Genomic DNA, 8,442 nt, shown 5'->3' with positions numbered 1-8,442 from the left:
AAAGCAGTATCAAGCATAGCATCTCTAGCAGTATCAAGCATAGAATCAAGCATAACATCATCAGGCATAGTATCAAGCATAGCATCTCTAGCAGTAGTATCACAAGCATCATCAAGCACATGCGACATATCAAGATTTCTAGCAGGAGGTGATGTCCCAAACTTACTCATAACCGAAGGTGAATCAAGTGCAGAGCTAGATGGCAATTCCTTACCTCCCCTCGTAGTTGAGGGCAAGACTTTGGTCTTTGGATCCTTCAGATTCTTCATAGTGATCAGCAGATATAAATCCCAAGTAACTCAGAGAATATAGCAATACCTCCCCGACAACGGCGCCAGAAAAATGCTGACGTCAGCTGTGCTTCTCTGGCAATGGCTCCAGAAAAGTGACGATCCTGCAATCTCTAGTGTTAGCTAGACGAATGCTTATAACAACTAACCTTCTCCTGCAACGGCACCAGAAGAATGCTGATAGCACTCCCCGGCAATGAAACTGGAAGAATGTTGTTGACGGCCCACCAACGCGTGGGTTCGCAGCAGTTTTCGAGGGTAGAGTATTCGACCCAATTTGTAGGTACGCCAGACAGGAGGTGAGAGTATACTCTCAAGTATTAGCAGCTGAATTTGTCAGATTCAACGACACCTGAAAGATTAGTATCTACAAGCACAGTAGTAACAGCGAAGTAACGGGTATCGGTAGTGGAACGAGCAATAGCAGTGGCAAGGAACAGCAGTAGTGACAGCAGTAGCAAGTAGCAACAGTAGCAAGCGACAGTAGTAGCAACAGTAGCAGCAGTGCAAAACAAGTAACAACAGTAGCAACAGTAGTAGCAGCAGAGCAAGACAAGTAACAACAGTAGCAACAATAGTAGCAGCAGCAACAGAGCAAGACAAGTAACGGCAGTAGCAACAGTAGGACAAACTCGTAGGCATTGGGTCAGTGATTTGTTTGGATGATATTCATCATGCAACAACTATAACACGGAGAAATAAGTGGCTAGCTCCCGTTCGTCAATGTGATGTAGGCATGCATTCCGTGTGTCGTCATACGTGCTTAGGGAAAAGAACTTCATGACATCTATTGTCCATCCCTCCCGTGGCAGCGGGGTCCAAAAGGAAACTACGGGATATTAAGGTTCTCCTTTTAATAAAGAACCGGACCAACGCATTAGCACTTGGTGAACACATGAACTCCTCAAACTATGGTCATCATCGGGAGTGGTTCCGGTTATTGTCACTCCGGGGTTGCTGGATCATAACACATAGTAGGTAACTACAACTTGCAATATCGGATCTAAAACACACATATATTGGTGACAACATAATAATTTCAGATCTGAAATCATGGCACTCGGGCCCTAGTGACAAGCATTAAGCATGGCAAAGTAGTAGCAACATCAATCTCAGAACATAGTGGATACTAGGGATCAATCCCCATCAAAACTAACTCGATTACATCATAGATCTCATCCTACTCATCACCGCCCAGCGAGCCTACGAATAGATTACTCACGAACGACGAAGAGCTTCATGGAATTGGAGAGGGAAGAAGGTTGATGATGACGATGGCGATGATTTCCCCTCTCCGGAGCCCAAGAAGGACTCCAGATCTGCCCTCCAAATGAAGAACAGGTGGTGGCGGCACCTCCGTATCGAAAGCGCGACGAAAACTTCTCTTTTTTTTATTTTTTCTGGGACGAAAGACAACTTACAGAGCTGGAGTTGGGGGCGGCAGAGGCCTGTGGGCCCCACAAACCTGCCCACCGCCACCAGGGGGTGGTGGCGGAGCAGGGGCTTGTGGCCCACTGGCCCACCCCCTCAGGTGGATCGTGGCGCAGGTATTTTTGATATTTTCCAAAACTGCTCCCCATAAATTTTCAGGACGTTTGGAGAACTTTGATTTCTGCACAAAAATAACACCAAGGCAATTCTGCTGAAAACAGCGTCAGTCCAGGTTAGTTCCATTCAAATCATGCAAATTATAGTCCAAAACAAGGGCAAAAGAGTTTGGAAAAGTAGATACGTTGGAGACGTATCATGCATCACCCTTTCCTCTTCAAGGGAAAAACCAACGCAAGCTCAAGAGGTAGCAAGAAGAATTTCTGGCACCGTTGTCGGGGAGTATCAAGTCAAGAATAGTCTACCATCAACGTGCCAATTTCTGGCGCCGTTGCCGGGGAGTATCAAGTCAGGAATATTCTCCCTTCAACGTGTCAATTTCTGGCACCGGGGACTATTCTAAATGAATCTTATCCAAGTAATTGTCGCAAACTCATCTCTTGCATTTACTTTTTTGCCTTTTGCCTCTCGTTTTCCTCTCCCCTACTTCTGAAAAACAAAAATTTGCAATTTTTTTGCCTTTTTAGTTTGCCTTTCTTTTGCTTGTGTGCTATGTGCCTTCAATATTCTTGCATCTTCGTTTGCTGAAAATCTAGTGATATGGATCCTCACCCACTTGCTAATCTCTTTAAGAGATCCAATTATGTTGATCCAATTGCTAGTGAGTTTTGTGCACTAGATTATCTTTATGGAGTTTTGCTTGAGATGCGTGAATCTGAAAATTGTGATGAAGAAATTTATGAAGTGATTCACGAGGGCTCCTTGAATGAAAAGCATGATTGTAATGGTTTCTCTATGAATTCTATTAATGGCAATCATGCTAAAAATATGCAAAACCCTAAGCTTGGGGATGCTAGTTTTGCTATGTCCACTACTTGTTGCAATGATCGTGATTGGGGTGATGATTTTTCTTATGATCTTGAAAATTTGTTTAAGCCTCATGATGAATATGATATTTGCAATAATATTGAAAGTGAGTTTGGAGAAGTCATGACTTTAGTTGATGATAATCCCACTATTTTTTAAGAGTGTCAACTTTGCATGCATGTGGATCATGAAAAGAATATCCTATGTGATAGCTATATTGTTCAATTTGAATATGATCCCACATGTAATTGTTATGAGAGAGGAAAATATTGTGGTAGAAACTTTCATATCACTAATTCACCTCTCGTTATGTTGAGATTGCTATTGTCTCTTTCTTCTTCCTTGCATTTGGTAACTATTGGTTGTCTTGCCAATTTGTTTTCCTATAAAATGCCTATGCATAGGAAGTATGTTAGACTTAGATTGGATTTTCACATGCTTTATGATGCTCTCGTTGTGCTTCAATTCTTGTCTTTTGTGTGAGCATCATTGAATTATCAATGCCTAGCTAAGGGCGTTAAACAATAGCGCTTGTTGGGAGGCAACCAAATGAATTCATTTTTGCTTCTTTTTTTCTGTTTTGTTGTGTCCACACCATCATAATTCTGTTATGATTGTGTTTTTGTGTTTCTTTTTGTGTTTGTGCCAAGTAAAACCTTTATGACTAGTTTTGGTGATGGTTGTTTGATCTTGCTGAAAAAGACAGAAACTTTGCGCTCACGAAATTATTTTTAATTCCTATCCATAAAGAGCTTTTGAGTTGATTCGTTTTGCTACTGGTTGATATGCCAATTTCCCTAATTGTCATAATTTTTCAGAATTTTTGAGATACTAGAAGTATACGAAGTATACAGATTGCTACAGACTGGTCTGTTTTTGACAGATTCTGTTTTTGTTGTGTTGATTGCTTAGTTTGATGAAACTATGGATAGTATCGGGGGGGGGGGGTACTAGCCATGGCAAAGTGAGAATACAGTAATGTAACACCAATATAAATAGAAATCAAGTGTTCTACAGTACCTAAAAGAGGTGGTGGTTTGTTTTCTTATGCTAATGATATCACGAGTTTCTGTTTAAGTTTTGTGTTGTGAAGTTTTCAAGTTTTGGGTGATGTTCTCATGGACAATGGGATACAAAGTGGAAAGAGATAAAGCTTGGGGATTCCCAAGGCATCCCAAGCCAAATTAAAGGACACCAAAAAGCCTAAGCTTGGGGATGCCCCAGGAAGGCATCCCCGCTTTCGTCTTCAATCCATCGGTAACGTTACTTGGAGCTATATTTTTGTTCACCACATGATATGTGTTTTTCTTGGAGCGTCGTGTATTATAGGAGTCTTTTCTTTTTGTTGTGTCACAATCATCCTTGCTGCACACCTTTCTGAGAGAGACATGCACTCATCGTGAATTTGCTAGAATACTCATTGAGCTTCACTTATATATTTTGAGTTAGGCAATTTAGCTCGCATGTGCTTCACTTATATCTTTTGAACTAGATAACTTTTCTCTAGTGCTTCACTTAGATCTTTTTAGAGCACGGCGGTGTCATATTTTGTAGAAATAAAAACACTCGACCTTCACTTATATCTTTTTGAGAGTGCTCTCTCTGAGTAACTTGGTAATTGGCTTGTGCTATGAAAGTAGTCCTAAAGATGATAGGCATCCAAAGAGGATGTAATAAAAACTTCCATATTCATGTGCATTTATTATAAAGAGAAGTTTGATTCCTCTCAATTAAGTTTTGAGGTATGGATTTGGTAATATTAGAGTTATGTTAGTAGGTTGTTGTGAATCTAGAAATACTTGTGTTGAAGTTAGTGATTCCCGTAGCATGCACGTATGGTGAACTGCTATGTTAGGAAGTCAGAGCATAATTGATTTATTGACTGTCATCATTTGTGTGGCGGTCGGGATCGCGCGATGGTTAACACCTACCAACCCTTCCCCTAGGAGTATGCGTTTAGCACTTTGTTTCGATTACTAATAGAACTTTCGCAATAAGTATATGAGTTCTTCATGACTAATGTGAGTCCATGGTATAGATGCACTTTCACCTTCCACCATTGCTAGCTTCTCTAGTGCCGCGCAACTTTCGCCGGTGCACAAACCCACCATATACCTTCCTCAAAATAGCCACCATACCTACCTATTATGGCATTTTCATAGCCATTCCGAGATATATTGCCATGCAACTCCCACCATTCCGTCTCATGACTTGTGTTGTCACTTTCATATTGCCATTGCATGATCGTAAGATAGCTAGCAAGATGTTTCAACGTCATACGCTAAGCTAGATCGTTGCACATCCCGGTACACTGTCGGAGGCATTTCCTATAGAGTCATCATTGCTCTAAGTATTGAGTTGTGACTAAATAAAAATGTGATGATCATCATTATTAGAGCATTGTCCCATGTGAGGAAACATGAAAAGAGGCCAAAGATGCCCACCAAAAAAATTAAAAGAGGCCAAAGAGCCCAAATAGAAAAAATTAAAAAAAAGAGAAAAAGAGAGAAGGGACAATGCTACTATCTTTTTCCACACTTGTGCTTCATAATAGCACCATGTTCTTCATGATAGAGAGTCTCTTGTTTTGACACTTCCATATACTAGTGGGAAACTTCATTATATAACTTGGCTTGTATATTCCAATGATGGGCTTCCTCAAAATTGCCCTAGGTCTTCGTGATCAAGCAAGTTGGGTGCACACCCACTAGTTCTCCTTTTGAGCTTTCACACAATTATAGCTCTAAGTGCATCCGTTGCATGGTAATTGTTGGGGCATAGTTTATGCCTAAGTAATTTTGGTGATTGATGACAGTACCGCAAAGGACTAACCGTGTCTGATTAAGATTTCAGATAACACACGTCAACAACACAAGACGACTCGCCCCCTCGTTCGTGGAACAGAAGGCCGGCGCTCTCTACGATTCTCTTTATTTGAGTCATAGGAAAGCCGTACTATTAAGAGAGGAACCGTAGTGGAAAGGTTTGGGTGGAATCAATCTTTGCACGCGCACACTTCACATATTTTCCCCTTGCCAGCATCTTTGGAGTGGCTCCCACCTTTGTGTTCCCCTCTTCTGTACAAATGGTCCCCCAGCGGTAGTACTGCTGGGCCAAGCGGTAGTACCGTTAGCCCTAGCGGTAGTACCGCTGCAGCCAGCGGTAGTACAGCTGGAGTGCTAGCGGTAGTACCGCTGCAGCCAGCGGTAGTACCGCTAGCTGGCGGTAGTACCGCCCCTGGTCAGCGGTAGTACCGCTCCAGGAGCTCAGTACCGCCTGCCTAGCGGTTGTACGTGGACGGACCTTTTTGCGAAGACTTTCTTGGCGGTGGTAGTGCGTATGCACTACCAGGGGCCCAGCGGTAGTACCGCTGCAGGCAGCGGTAGTACCACTAGAGAGCCAGCGGTAGTACTGCTGCAGCCAGCGGTAGTACCGCTGGAGTGCTAGCGGTAGTACCCCTGCATCCAGCGGTAGTACCGCTAGACTCGGGCTGAGAGTGGGAAAACGGTTGGATTCCCCCCCCCCCATATATAAAGGGTTCTTTTAGCTGTGGAACCTTATCTCTTACCCTCCCAAGCTCCATTGTTGCTCCCTAAGCTCAAAAGTGCCCGATCTCTCTCCCTAGCCAATCAAACTTGTTGATTCTTTAGGGATTGGTTGAGAAGGCCTAGATCCACACTTCCACCAAGAGAAAAGTTGATTCCCCCACCAATCCCTTGCGGATCTTGTTACTCTTGGGTGTTTGAGCATCCTAGACGGTTGAGGTCACCTCGAAGCCACATTCCATTGTGTTGAAGCTTCGTGGTCTTGTTGGGAGCCTCCAAGCTTTGTGTGGAGTTTGCCCCAACCTTGTTTGTAAAGGTTCGGTCGCCGCCTTCAAGGGCACCTATAGTGGAATCACGGTACCTTGCATCGTGCGAGGGCGTGAGGAGAATACAGTGGCCTTAGTGGCTTATTGGGGAGCATTGTGCCTCCACACCGCTCCAACGGAGACGTACTTCCTGTCAAAGGGAAGGAACTTCGGTAACACATCCTCGTCTCCATCGGTTCCACTTGTGGTTATCTCTAACCTTTACTTTGTGTATGCTTATGTTGTCGTCTATCTCTTACTTGTCTTAGTATCTCTCGTTATTAGCTTCATTAAGGTTCACCCCATTGTTGTAATATTTGAGAACCCATATGTTGTTTACCTTAACTTGCTAAGATTAATTAAAAAGTGGTCGTTGCCTATTCACCCCCCCCCTCTAGTCAACCATATCGATCCTTTTCAATTGGTATCAGAGCCACGTCTATTTATTAAGGGTTTAACCACCCGAAGAGTATGGAAGGCGAAGAGGGAATTAATCATGGGCAACCCGAGGCCATGGACTTGACTTCGGTCACAAGGGACGACTTGAATACGGCTATGACCGCCCTCAAGACGTCCTTGACGAACGAAGTCAAGACCATGCTTAAAGAGTTAATTGAGGGATTTAAAAGTCCACCCGAACCGGCTATAGTGGTTAAACCCACCGTCACCAATTCGGAGGCCAACTCCTCAAAGGAAGCGGCTAAAGGTATGCGACCTTCCTCATCTCACGAAAAGGATGGGACTGGAACATATGCCTCAGTTCCACCCCCCATTGTCTATGGAGGATCCGTTCCCGCACCGCGTCTTAATCCTGTTGGTCCTCCTCCTAAGCTTGTAAAAGGTGACTTTGCTAACTGGGTATTTTCTATTAAGTCTCATTTGAATCACAGCTCAACAAACTTGTGGAGAATCATCGAGCAAGGATATTATCCCCATGATCCAAGCAACCTCACTCCAAGAGAAGATGCAGACAATCAATACAATCACTCCGCTTTGTTTATTCTCCAGTCCACAGTGCCACCTGAAGATCTTCCTCACTTGCGTCCCTTCACATTGGCCAAGGATTGTTGGCAGCATATTATGGTGTTGTACAAGGGAAGCTCAAGCATTCAACGATCCAACTATGAAGGGATACTTGATAAGGCCGATGAGTTTGTGATGAAGGAAGACGAGGACCCTCGTGATCTCTATCGGAGGGTGACTGCTATTGTTGTGGCACTCAAGGATCATGGGAGCAAGGATGTGGATGATACATGGGTCAAGCACAAGTTTCTCAAAGCCATCATGCCTTTCAACAAAGCCATGTCATCTGTCATTCGTCAGCGGCCAGACTTCCACTCCTTGTCTTCCAGTGAGGTGTTGGATGAATTCATTGCAATGTCAATCATGAACGAAACAGTCGACAATGCACTTGCTCGTGTTCGCTCAAAGACAACTTCACCCAACCTTGCGTTGAAAGCAAAAGCAATGCTTGAAGAAGAAGAAGAGGATGATGAAGAGGAGAGCTGCCCTGAAGACACAAAGTATGCCTATCATGAGCACATGGCTCTTGCATCAAGGAAATTATGGGGCAACAAGAGGAACTCAAAACCCACCTTCACCAAGAACAACTCGAGTGGATTCAAACCCAAACAACGAGTAAGGACATGTTATAATTGTGGTAACGTGAGTCACTTCGTGGCCGAATGTCCCTATGAGAAAAGAGAAGACAACGGGGGCAAGCTCATTCGCAAAGACAAAACCAAATCATTTCCAATCAAGAACAACTTTGTGAAGAAACCCCACCCAAAAGGGATGGTGGCCCTTGAAGAGTACCCTTCCGATGATGATGATGATGATACAGTGGCAACGGCAACTGTTGCTATTCCCACTACCTCTCCCCAGAAG

The sequence above is a fragment of the Hordeum vulgare genome, chromosome 4H (genome assembly GCF_904849725.1).
Source record: "Hordeum vulgare subsp. vulgare chromosome 4H, MorexV3_pseudomolecules_assembly, whole genome shotgun sequence".
In the NCBI taxonomy this organism is placed as follows: domain Eukaryota; kingdom Viridiplantae; phylum Streptophyta; class Magnoliopsida; order Poales; family Poaceae; genus Hordeum; species Hordeum vulgare.
This window is presented reverse-complemented; position numbering follows the sequence as displayed.